Here is a 14453-nt window from a genome sequence, read left to right on the forward strand (position 1 = left end):
GTTTTATGTATTTTTAAATAATTCATAATTTAAGTGAACACTCAAAACAGCAAAAAAATTGTAATAATTCAATTAAAAATAAATACAAACTGAAACACTAGCAGGACCATGAAACAAAAAATAAAGATTGAATTTCCAAGTACAGTGTACCATTATATATGTATAGGAAGTTACTTTTATTTTTTTAAATAAATGCAAAAGGAAATAGTGTGCAAGGATTAAATTATGGGTAAATCACCAGGGAATGTTAAGCAAACAGTATATGTTTTAGCCACTTTCGACCAGTAATTAGTAATGTGTTTCAGACATTGCTTATCATCAGAATATCTGTCCAGAAACATCACAAAATATGTATGACACATTAAGTGTACTTAGATTCATAGGTAAATAAGTTAACCTACCAGAGAAAAAAACTTTACTTCAGAGTATCATGCCAAGTGTTATCTATCATAACATTGGAGCTCTCAACTCACAGCATTCTGCCATCACATAATTTGCTATTACAACATACCACTGACTGACTTGGTTGTAGAAGTGCTGAGTTAATTTGTCATATCCCACAATAACTAAAATGCAAAGACAATTTAATGATGATAATATAAGGCTTTTTAACTGTCTGTTAAAGGCTGAAAATTGGGCAGAGGTCTATAAAGAAAATGATATAAACTACAGATTTAATTCCTTCCATGAAACATTTCTCCACCACTTCAATATTGCATTTCCACTGAAATCCAGGATAATCGGAAACACACACAAACTCATGGGTAACAAAAGGGATAAGGATTTCCAGCAAAAAAAAAAAAAAAAAAAAAAAAAAAAAAAAAAAAGCGTGACTTAAAAATCACATGAAACACCATGAAGTCGATGATCAGTTTAGGTAATATTACAAGACCTATTTTGAAATCTACAGAAAAGTAATCCAACAAGCAAAAAAATTATACAATGACAAATTTATAAAGGAATCTAACAATAAAATGAAAGGCTTGTGGACAGTTGTAAAAAATGAAACAAACAGTAAGCAGCATGTTATAAACAAAACATTAAAACTAAACCTAAATGATGAAGTCACATCAGATCCCCCAAAAAATAGATGGTTTTAACGACTATCTTAGCAAAATAGCTGAAAACCCGTTAAAGAAAAACTGCCACAGACCAAATACTCAATACCAAACACTAATAGAAACCATACCAGTACATGCATCAATGTTTCTTCACAAAGTCTCCAATACTGAAATACTTACAGCTATAAAAGGACTAAAGAATAAGTACTCCAGTGGCAGTGACAACAGTCCTGATTTAATTGTAAAGAAATGTGGAGAATCCATTGTAGAACCCCTAACCCACATAATAAATGCATCCTGTACAAATGGAGTTTTCCCTGGCCTACTAAAGACTTCTAAAATTACCCCACTTCACAAAAATGGCCCTAAAAATGATGTAGCCAATTACAGGCCCATAGCACAACTCAGCTCATTCTCAAAAATATTTGAAAAATTATTTTACACCAGATTGGAAGATTTTACTAATAAACTATCCTTATTAACAAAACACCAGCATGGTTTCAGAAAGCAAAAGACAACTACCACAGCTATTTATGAGTACCTCAACAAAACCTTAAAAGCACTGGATAATAAGGAAATCACTACTGGTATCTTTTTATATTTATCCAAAGCCTTTGATGTAATTGACCAGACCACACTCCTTAAGAAGTTAGCAAATAAAGGTATAAGAGGAATTGCAAACAAATGGTTAGAATCTTACCTGTCAAAGAGATTTCAAAAAGTTGAAATTAATTTTGAAAAAAAAAATTATATATATATATATATATATATATATATATATATATATATATATATATATACAAAACCACCCATCAATCTACTGTCCACTCCTCAGACACAATGCCTATTAGATATGGTGTGCCACAAGGCTCAATCCTGGGACCCATACTGTTTATGCTATACATTGATGACATAAGCACGAAGCTTGCTACAGGACATACCACACTATTTGCTGATGACACGAGTATACTAATAACAGGTACTGATACAGAGGACCACAACCAAAAAATTAAACCGCTTATGTCGTCACTCAGCAAACGGTTCAACGAGAATAAACTGATTATAAATATACAGAAAACAACGTACATCAACTTCAGACTCTCATCCCAAAAACAAGAAATGCCCGATGTGATTCTAAATAACCAAGAGCTTATGTGTGTGGACTCTGTCAAGTTTTTTTGGCATATGGCTTGAAGAAAATCTTGAGTGGGAGACTCACGCAAATTATATCTCAAAAAAGCTATCAATTGTGTGTTACATTTTAAGGATACTCAAAAAATCAGTCACAAAATCTGTTCTCATACATGTATATTATGTTTACTTCCACTCTACATTACAGTAATGAATCATATTTTGGGGAAACTCAACTGAAGGTAGACATATTTTCAAAATGCAAAAAAAGGCAATACACATAATATGTAACCTAGGACATAACAAATCATGCAGACAACATTTCAAAACAAATGGCATTATGACACAGCCCTCTGCTTACATTTGTAATATCATCTCATTTGTCAAGTCATACCTGTTAAACTATGACTGTACATTAAAATTCAATGGAGATATTCATAACTATGCAACAAGGCAGCAATCTGACCTACATATGATTCAGTCCAGAATTACCTGCTACCAAAAAAGTGTTTTAAATGTTAGGATAAAAATGTATAATAATTTACCAAATGAAATCAAAGCAACAAAGAACCCAAGAGCCTTCACACATAAGTTAAAAAATATCGCTTAGACCATTGCTTTAATGCAACTGATCATTTTTTTTGATAGGGGTTAAAATTGTACACAATTTTATGATAAATGTTCAATTAGGTCTGAAAATTATATACCGTGCATGTCTATGAAGTATACTGGATTTATTATATACTGTGCATGTTGATGACATATACTAGACTGTTTTACTATTACATTTGTATTGGCTGTTTGTATTTTACTATACAACATTTGTATTTACTGTTTTGTTAAAGATAGCTAACTTCCTCATTACAAAATAATGTAAAATCCATTTATTAAAATTACTTACAAATATGTTGTCTTGACCTGCCCAACATCATATGTACAATTCTATGATTTGTATTAACTGTTTTGTTTAAGATAGATTATTTCCTTGCTCCAAATAATGTAAAAATCAATTTGTAAAAATTACTTGTAAATAGCTCTCTTGACCTGTCCAGTATCATATGTACAGCTGTACAATACTATGATTGCCTGGATCAATAAAAATACAATACAATACAATATTTTGACAGATAATTAACAAAAATCAACTTAAAAACCATAAAGACAGCACATCATGCTAAATGATTTTTAATTCCTTTAGGAAAACTAATAATCACAATTGAGAGTGCAAAGATCACATTAGAACAAAAGTACAGTATTAATACAGGCATGCAAGAGATGAAGGGAAGGGACAAGGGGGATGTGGTGAGAGGGTTCCAAATTAATCTCAGCTTAAGTAAATGAGAACCACCAATCTCTGGTATTAATAAACTTAAAATAGGGAATAGAGGCTTACTGTAAGTCTAGTAGGTATTGCACATACACATAATAAGTTGAAGGTGAAATTTCTTTAAACTGCATAAACAGGTTATTAAATTATTCCCGCACTTAGGTAAGAACACACAATATATTCAATATAATGCTATTTTAGTGGGGAGAAGCCATTAGCTTCTGTCAAACAGTAGTAAGTCACATATTTAGCTTTTTTGTTTGTTCTCATAGTTTAATTCTTAAGTTAGAAATTGTAGGACGGATAATGTATGTGTTGGACACAAAAGGAGCTGGCTGCAGTTCATGATCGGCTGAAGGTGCTTTTAACTACGGTCAGCTGTCTTCAGGCTGCTGCATTCAGGTGTAGTGGTGGTGGAGAAACTGCTGCATTGCTTGGAACCGCTCAGGTATCATTTGTTTCACCATAGGCTCTGCTGCTGAGGCACCTTCTAGTGTATCTGATGTGGTGGGTCTGCCCTGACCATAGGGTGAGTGGCGGTTGATAATACATTTGCATTGCCAGAGGCAAAGGGTCAGCATTGAGACAGTTCATTGGAAGAGGGGTGGGGCTCAGATAGCACATGGTAAAGTGAGCATTCATGACCAAGGAAAGGTGTAAGCAGAACACGGACTAAAGGGTTGGGGCATGGAGGTGTAAAAAATAAGAGCAGAAGAGAGGGATATCTTTGTTTGGTTGTGGAACTACACTCCAGAAAATACCCTCTATATGTCAACACTAATAGGTAAATTTGGATATCATCTTATAGTGATTGGTATTGGCAGTCATTAGGTGTAGTATGATGGTCTTTGTGATACTAAAGTCTGCCCTACGATTTTGTACCTGCCCCCATGAACCATGGACCTTGCCATTGGTGGGGAGGCTTGCGTGCCTCAGCGATACAGATGGCCGTACCGTACGTGCAACCACAATGGAGGGGTATCTGTTGAGAGGCCAGACAAACGTGTGGTTCCTGAAGAGGGGCAGCAGCCTTTTCAGTAGTTGCAGGGGCAACAGTCTGGATGATTGACTGATCTGGCCTTGCAACACTAACCAAAACAGCCTTGCTGTGCTGGTACTGCGAACAGCTGAAAGCAAGGGGAAACTACAGCCGCAATTTTTCCCAAGGGCATGCAGCTTTACTGTATGGTTAAATGATGATGGCGTCCTCTTGGGTAAAATATTCCAGAGGTAAAATAGTCCCTCATTTGGATCTCCAGGCGGCAACTACTCAAGAGGAAGTCGTTATCAGGAGAAAGAAAACTGGCGTTCTACGGATCGGAGTGTGGAATGTCAGATCCCTTAATCGGGCAGGTAGGTTAGAAAATTTAAAAAGGGAAATGGATAGGTTGAAGTTAGATATAGTGGGAATTAGTGAAGTTCAGTGGCAGGAGGAACAAGACTTTTGGTCAGGTGAATACAGGGCTATAAATACAAAATCAAATAGGGGTAATGCAGGAGTAGGTTTAATAATGAATAAAAAAATAGGAGTGTGGGTAAGCTACTACCAACAGCATAGTGAACGCATTATTGTGGCCAAGATAGACACAAAGCCCATGCCTACTACAGTAGTACAAGTTTATATGCCAACTAGCTCTGAAGATGATAAAGAAATTGATGAAATGTATGATGAGATAAAAGAAATTATTCAGGTAGTGAAGGGAGATGAAAATTTAATAGTCATGGGTGACTGGAATTCGAGAGTAGGAAAAGGGAGAGAAGGAAACACAGAGGGTGAATATGGATTGGGGGAGAGAAATGAAAGAGGAAGCCGTCTGGTTGAATTTTGCACAGAGCGTAACTTAATCATAGCTAACACTTGTTTCAAGAATCATAAAAGAAGGCTGTATACATGGAAGAATCCTGGAGATACTAGAAGGTATCAGATAGATTATATAATGGTAAGACAGAGATTTAGGAACCAGATTTTAAATTGTAAGACATTTCCAGGGGCAGATGTGGACTCTGACCACAATCTATTGGTTATGAACTGTATATTAAAACTGAAGAAACTGCAAAAAGGTGGGAATTTAAGGAGATGGGACCTGGATAAACTGAAAGAACTAGAGGTTGTACAGAGTTTCAGGGAGAGCATAAGGCAACAATTGACAGGAATGGGGGAAAGAAATACAGTAGAAGAGGAATGGGTAGCTCTGAGGGATGAAGTCGGGAAGGCAGCAGAGGATCAAGTAGGTAAAAAGACGAGGGCTAGTAGAAATCCTTGGGTAACAGAAGAAATATTGAATTTAATTGATGAAAGGAGAAAATATAAATGAAGCAGGCAAAAAGGAATACAAACGTCTCAAAAATGAGATCGACAGGAAGTGCAAAATGGCTAAGCAGGGATGACTAGAGGACAAATGTAAGGATGTAGAGGCTTATCTCACTAGGGGCAAGATAGATACTGCCTACAGAAAAATTAAAGAGACCTTTGGAGAAAAGAGAGCCACTTGTATGAATATCAAGAGCATTGATGGAAACCCAGTTCTAAGCAAAGAAGGGAAAGCAGAAAGGTGGAAGGAGTATATAGAGGGTCTATATAAGGGCGATGTACTTGAGGACAATATTATGGAAATCAAAGAGGATGTAGATGAAGATGAAATGGGAGATATGATACTGCATGAAGAGTTTGAAAGAGCACTGAAAGATCTGAGTCGAAACAAGGCCCCGGGAGTAGACAACATTCCATTGGAACTACTGACGGCCTTGGGAGAGCCAGTCCTGACAAAACTCTGCCATATGGTGAGCAAGATGTATGAAACAGGCGAAATACCCTCAGACTTCAAGAAGAATATAATAATTCCAATCCCAAAGAAAGCAGGTGTTCACAGATGTGAAAATTACCAAACTATCAGTTTAATAAGTCACAGCTGCAAAATACTAACGCAAATTCTTTACGGACGAATAGAAAAACTGGTAGAAGCCGAACTCGGCAAAGATCAGTTTGGATTCCGCAGAAATATTGGAACATGTGAGGCAATACTGACCCTACGACTTATCTTAGAAAATAGATTAAGAAAAGGCAAACGTAGATTTCTAGCATTTGTAGACTTAGAGAAAGCTTTTGACAATGTTGACTGGAGTACTCTCTTTCAAATTCTGAAGGTGGCAGGGGTAAAATACAGGGAGCAAAAGGCTATTTACAATTTGTACAGAAACCAGATGGCAGTTATAAGAGTCCAGGGGCATGAAAGGGAAGCAGTGGTTGGGAAGGGAGTGAGACGGGGTTGTAGCCTCTCCCCGATGTTATTCAATCTGTATATTGAGCAAGCAGTAAAGGAAACAAAAGAAAAATTCGGAGTAGGTATTAAAGTCCATGGAGAAGAAATAAAAACTTTGACAGAATTACAATGTCATCGGCGAACCTCAGAGACAGCAAAGGACTTGGAAGAGCAGTTGACCTGAACGGACAGTGTCTTGAAAGGAGGATATAAGATGAACATCAACAAAAGCAAAACGATGATAATGGAATGTAGTCAAATTAAATCAGGTGATGCTGAGGGAATTAGATTAGGAAATGAGACACTTAAAATAGTAAAGGAGTTTTGCTATTTGGGAAGCAAAATAACTGATGATGGTCGAAGTAGAGAGGATATAAAATGTAGACTGGCAATGGCAAGGAAAGCATTTCTGAAGAAGAGAAATTTGTTAATGTCGAGTATAGATTTAAGTGTCAGGAATTCGTTTCTGAAAGTATTTGTATGGAGTGTAGCCATGTATGGAAGTGAAACATGGACGATAAATAGTTTGGACAAGAAGAGAATAGAAGCTTTCGAAATGTGGTGCTACAGAAGAATGCTGACGATTAGATGGGTAGATCACATAACTAATGAGGAGGTATTGAATAGAATTGGGGAGAAGAGGAGTTTGTGGCACAACTTGACAAGAAGAAGGGATCGGTTGGTAGGACATGTTCTGAGGCATCAAGGGATCACAAATTTAGCATTGGAGGGCAGCGTGGAGGGTAAAAATCGTAGAGGGAGACCAAGAGATGAATGCAGTAAGCAGATTCAAAAAGATGTAGGTTGCAGTAAGTACTGGGAGATGAAGAAGCTTGCACGGAATAGAGTGGGATGGAGAGCTGCATCAAACCAGTCTCAGGATTGAAGACAACAACAACAACAACATGATTTTGGAATCAGCTGAAGGCATTTTTCCTTCTACACTTGTTGTGATATATATTAGAAACAATGTTTTTATCCTTATGATTATTATTGAATTGTTGTGTGTGTTTGCATATTCAGCAAAGTATGATATTGTTTACAATGTTTGCATTCTTTGCAGTATTAGGTATGTAATATATGTATTGGCTATCTATGCAAATTCCCAGTTGGAAGTCAGTTTGCTATTAATTCAGATAGAACACTACTGTATAAATTTGGATCATGCCTTACGACATGTAATCTGTGGTCTTGTCATAACGCTATGACATAATATCTTCTGGTTTTGTATTTATTATAACTCCAAACCACCTCCCACCCCCTTGCCACAACCATTTAGTCACTATTTATCTTACTTATATTCTTGACCATACCTCCTCACCTTCCCATTGCTCTTGCACAATCCAACCCCCCCCCCTCCCTCCAAACAAACATTCTGTATATGAAATTAGGTCAAATCTGTTGAAGAAATCATCAGCCAAGTCATGAGGATGAAGACACAGCATGGCTTCCATTCTGTGGTGCAACAGATAAGTTAGAGTGTAAACAGGCAAGGAATCAGAGGAGTCTTTTTCTCACCAAGGAAAATTAAAGAAAGGCTCAGTGTACCAGGGATTTATAATATTCCTTGTGAGTATGGTATCAGTTATATGGGACAGCCTATACAAACTACTGCTAATTGCTGTGTTGATCATCATCATCATCTCAAGCATGAAAAAATGAAAATCAGCAGTTTCTGAGAACTGTTTAGTGAGTAACTACAAGATAGCCTTTAAGCAGATGAGAATCTGGCCCATATTTCTAACTGTTGGGTCTCTGTAATTACGGAAGCAGCTGAAATTAGACTGTATGATCACAATAATACACATGCTGGCTATGTATTTATGTATATTTATTTGCTATTTTCTAATACAAGAACAGACTACATGAGGCAGTATATAGGAATATAACACAATATTTTCACACAATTTCAAATTAATTAGTATAATTAAGCAATGGATGGAAGCATGCACTTCGAAAAGAAAAATTACAGAGAAAAACTTCACATAGGTCACCATCTGTTACAAGTGATGGCACTGCAAGCTATGCTGGACAGCTTGCAAAAAAGGTGACCTATGGATGCAGAGAGTTTTGCTTTAGCATATGCTTTCTCCATGATGTAATTTAGCCAATTGCATTGTGTCCACTGGGCGTAAGTGTGAACCTCATTAATTTTATGACAGTCAGACCTGGCACCTGACAATGGTGATGGAGGCAGTAATTAAAAGCATGGGATTCTATTCAGATTTGATGTGGAATCTTATGAGAGAACTTTTTATCCATGTGAGTAAGATTATTGTGTAAAAGTGATAGTTTGACATCTTACAGAAGCCTCCTCATTGTCTTTGAGATAACAATCTCATGTCAATATATTAACCCCCTAATTTTATTTGCTGTTAATAAGAAGTGTGAATTTAGGATTATTTGTGAAATTAAATGCCATAATACTTGCATAGACTGTTTCTCTGCCTGGGGTTCAAAATAGAAATTTACATTCTGGGGCAAAATCAGAATTTTATCCGTGATGGATGGTGCTGATCTCCATGACTGTTCCTTTATTCTACACCCTGTAGTCTAACAGGTTGCTGGCAGGCATCAGACAGAAAACTGGAAACTCCAGATATTAAATAAATGTAATTACTTTTCAAGCAGTGATTTACTGCCATATGGAGTTCTACCGAGCGAGGTGGTGCAGTGGTTAGCACACTGGACTCACATTCGGGAGGACGACGGTTCAATCCCGTCTCCGGCCATCCTGATTTAGGTATTCCATGATTTCCCTAAATCCTTTCAGGCAAATGCCGGGATGGTTCCTTTGAAAGGGCATGGCTGAATTCCTTCCCCGTCCTTCCCTAACCCGAGCTTGCACTCTGTCTCTAATGACCTCATTGTCGACGGGACGTTAAACACTAATCTCCTCCTCCGTATGGAGTTCTGCTCCACAGACAGCCACTGCTAATCGATCTGAAGATGACCACATAAGTGATCGAAGCCAGTCACCACAAATAAATTCAAATTGTGATCGAGAATGATTTAAAGTAAACTATCCAAAATAAATATAAAGTAAAAGAGTATCTCATTAGCCTCCTCTCCTATAATTAATCATGTTTGGACTCAAGGATGCATGTACTGGATAACAGATATTTAACTCTACGGTTATATGAACACCTGATGGTGCTCTCTAAAAATTATAAAACGGTTTGTATGAACTATTAGAGGAAACAACAGTTGAGTAAAAAAACTATTTCTAGCTTTCAAATTAATGATATGAATATAATAGAGGGAAACATTCCACGTGGGAAAAATATATCTAAGAAGAAAGATGATGAAACTTACCAAACAAAAGCGCTGGCAGGTCGATAGACACACAAACAAACACAAACATACACACAAAATTCTAGCTTTCGCAACCAATGGTTGCCTCGTCAGGAAAGAGGGAAGGAGAGGGAAAGACAAAAGGATTTGGGTTTTAAGGGAGAGGGTAAGGAGTCATTCCAATCCCGGGAGTGGAAAGACTTACCTTAGGGGGAAAAAAGGACAGGTATACACTCGTACACACACACATATCCATCCTCATATACACAGACACAAGCAGACATGTCTGCTTGTGTCAGGTATATACTCGTACACACACACATATCCATCCTCATATACACAGACACAAGCAGACATGTCTGCTTGTGTCTGTGTATATGAGGATGGATATGTGTGTGTGTGCGAGTGTATACCTGTCCTTTTTTCCCCCTAAGGTAAGTCTTTCCGCTCCCGGGATTGGAATGACTCCTTACCCTCTCCCTTAAAACCCAAATCATTTTGTCTTTCCCTCTCCTTCCCTCTTTCCTGACGAGGCAACCATTGGTTGTGAAAGCTAGAATTTTGTGTGTATGTTTGTGTTTGTTTGTGTGTCTATCGACCTGCCAGCGCTTTTGTTTGGTAAGTTTCATCATCTTTCTTCTTAGATATATTTCTAGCTTTCTGTACTTGTAGTTCCTTCCTCTGGGAAGATTGGGAATGAGGGCAGTGTCACTCAGACCACAAGTTGAGAGAAACCCACCTGTATTGAACACTGATGGAATTCATTCTGGAGTACCACTTGAATTTTTGGGATCCCCACCAGGTCAGTTTAAGGAAGAAACCCAGAAGTTCAGAAGTGGGCTTCTAGATTTCTTACTGGTAGGCTCAATCAACATGCAAGTATTATGGAGATGCTTCATGAACTCAAGTGAGAAAACCCTAGACAAACATGTTCTTTACATAGAACACTATTGAGAAAATTTAGAGAAATGTCATACAAGGTACCAATCACCAGATACCGTATTGTAGCTAGCAGACTAGGCCCTATGTAATACAGAATACGGAAAAGAACTATGAGTGAATGTCTAATACATTAAAACATACGGTATCACTCTAACGCTTTGTGATTTATTTCAAATGTTTTGTCACACATTTCACTATAACTGATAAACTGTGATTACCAGTGACACACATCTATAACAGTCTCATGATTTGGAGATGTGAGTATTGTCTAGACCTATTAATAATTCCTCATTCAGCTTTATCACAATGCCATATGAACATAACCCGGATTCTCAAAAACTAGATAAGGTATAGGAAGATGCAGTTCGTGCATAACACTGATATATGGTTCTTTGTTTACACAACAACGACCAAAATTGAAACATAATGAGGCCTAGATTAGTTGAAGGGTGATAATTTCGTTAGTTGTGGAACTCGTAAAGTCTGAATGCGGAATAATTGTTGTGACAAACAGACATGGCATTGCCTAATATTTACGTTTACGTTATATTTGAAGGTACCATATTTATCGCACTTCTCGCAATAAAACCTGAAAGAAAAAGGCAAAAATCAGAAAATATAGTTAATGAATAAGCATTCAAAGAATATTTTGATACATATTATGAACAATAACGTACATAAACTTCAGAAAATGCAAGGAATATATATGTAACTTTTACATATGTTTGGTCTACTTTTCCGCATTTGCTAGAGCTGCAACCGGGTTAGTCTGTCACTGCATTCGCGATTATTTGCATTCGAACCAGGGTTTTACATTTAACTCCCATAAATTAAGCTCCATTGAATAATCTGGACTTATTTGGCGTTCCAAAATGACAGCTGTGTGCAGATCTACATGTAATGGCTTTTTAAACTACAGGTGAGCGACGTCACTAATGTCAATAGAGCTCATTACAGTTCTCGTTTCTCGTCACCAGGTGGCACTGCTACACACGTTCTGTCTCCCTGATGACGTCATGAGCCTCAACCAATCAGCAGACCCAATTCCCTGGCGTCCCCTAGAAGCAGGTCCTCCTTGCCCTCCATTGAGCTCTGGCTTGACACCACTGAAGTTGCAAGTGGCAGTGGTTTGGCTTCAGTGGAATGCATGCTACAGGGCATCTTGCTCAGAGCTGTCCTTGAAGCAACCAATTTGTAACAGTTCGGTCTCTCACTGTGGTGCCAACTGGTGCTCAGATTGCTGCTGCAGATGCAGTAGGATGCACCAGAACCGTACTCCGAACATGATGATCTTTCCTCTTGGTAGTGCCACGTGGCCATCTGGAGCCCAGTCTTCTTGTGACTGTACATTCTTGTGACCACCACTGATAACAATCATGTACAGTGGCTACATTCCTGCCACGTCTTACTACTACATTGTGGAAGGAACATCCAGCTTCTCGTAGCACTATTACATGACCTTGTTCAAACTCAGTGAGGTGTTGATAATGACTTCTTTGTCACCATAGAGGCATTCTTGACTACTGTCAACTCACCACATCCAATCTCAAAGGTAATTACAGTGTGTATATAAACCAAACCTGATTTGCATCCTCTCAGTGGCACTACTAACGCCACTCTTATGTAACTGGTGTGAAATTGGAAGAGACATCATCTTCCAGATGTAGAAACATGCCTACCAACTTTTGTTTATGTCTCATAACTCCTTCTGAGTATTGCAATGTTTTTCAATCAGTATATTTGAAAGTAAGTAGCTAAATGAAATGATAGCACAGCACTGATAGCCAGGAGTCTCCACCTTGAGAAGTTTGACCATCAAGCTGTGAATCTTTTTCAACTGATGCCACATTGTACAACTTGCTTGTTGATGATGATGAAATGATGATGAGGACAACAAAACAGCCAGTCCCCAAGCAGGGAAAATCTCTGACCCAGCCAGAAATCAAACCTAGACACACTGCATGGCAATCAGAGTCACTGACAATTCAGCGAAGGAGGCGGACAGTAATTATTTATCTGCTAATAGTGGAACTGCTGGATGAGAACACCTACATACTACTGGCTGCACTGCCACAGCAATCCACAGATGCTATTCCTGATTTATCAGACCTGGTGGCAATTCGGGAGGATGATGGTTCAATCCCGCGTCCGGCCATCCTGCTTTAGGTTTTCCGTGATTTCCCTAAATCTCTCCAGGCAAATGCCGGGATGGTTTCTTTCAAAGGGCATGGCCGACTTCCTTCCCTAATCTGATGAGACCGATGACCTCGCTGTCTGGTCTCCTTCCCAAAAAAAAACAACCCCAACCTGGTGGCATCCAACTGTACTGTACCACCACCATAACCACTGAAAACATGCAACGCTTTGATTCCAAAGTTCAATATTCATGGTATGAGTGGGCTAGATGTCCTGAATGATGGGTTATATAAAGAATAAGATGCTAGAATTAAGTTCATGATGTCTGAATGTACACTTAAAAAGATTGTTCTATTGGCAGCCATATATATGAGCTGCTCACTATGAGAGTACTGTGTGTGCTAGTATTTCTGGCACACTGCATGCTATCAACTCTGCTTTTGTGCTTGTCATACATTTGACAGAGGCAAGGTAACAGCAGGGGCAGGTTACACCATGAAGAATGGCTATATAGAGGTGTGAGCAGCATGCCCGATGGAACTTTTTATTCCACTAGCGTGAGTGAGTGAAGGTACGTAGTGTGGGGCCTGGTCCCAGGCTGCCTGGAGAAGCCAGAGCCATGAGATGGTGGCTACTTGAAGAAGAAGCTGTTGGGCACCATGGGTACAACATGGAAAGGCTGTTTGCAGTAATTGTAATTGTGGAAAACTTGAGACATATGGCGGAAGCCACTCAATTCCTTCTTTCTTCAGTGAGAACATCTCTTATTCATAACAACAAACATGCATACTTATTCACTCCTCCATTTGAGTTAGCTTTTGTGCTTTCCCAACCTGGAACCAGTTATTGATAATTAGTTAGGACATATCCAATTTATCTTGTTACATATATAATTTTTTTGGTGTCAGGGGTAAGCACGACATTTTTGTCTGCTCCTGTGCATTGACCAGCAAGCCCATATCTGTTTGTAATCATTTTGCTCTCTCAAGTGTTTGGGTCAGTATTGTTGAAGAGTTTTGTATTTCATTCACTTGTGGAATAATGTTCCATTCAGTGTATGTTGTAGCAGTAACCTGTGTACATAATTAGGTTAGGTTAGGTTAGGTTAGTGGTGTTTAACGTCCCGTCGACAACGAGGTCATTAGAGACGGAGCGCAAGCTCGGGTTAGGGAAGGATGGGGAAGGAAATCGGCCGTGCCCTTTCAAAGGAACCATCCCGGCATTTGCCTGAAACGATTTAGGGAAATCACGGAAAACCTAAATCAGGATGGCCGGATACGGGATTGAACCGTTGTCCTCCCG

The 14453-nt window shown here is 38.4% G+C and overlaps 1 non-coding gene across 1 annotated transcript; it reads left to right on the forward strand.

Annotated features, from left to right (window-relative positions):
• The first annotated feature begins 9438 nt into the window (after positions 1–9438).
• Positions 9439–9511, forward strand: Trnav-cac (transfer RNA valine (anticodon CAC)). The gene has a single exon. It is a non-coding gene; the product is annotated as a tRNA-Val (tRNA).
• The last annotated feature ends 4942 nt before the right edge of the window (positions 9512–14453 follow it).

This window comes from Schistocerca cancellata, chromosome 4 (assembly GCF_023864275.1).
Source record: "Schistocerca cancellata isolate TAMUIC-IGC-003103 chromosome 4, iqSchCanc2.1, whole genome shotgun sequence".
NCBI lineage: Eukaryota > Metazoa > Arthropoda > Insecta > Orthoptera > Acrididae > Schistocerca > Schistocerca cancellata.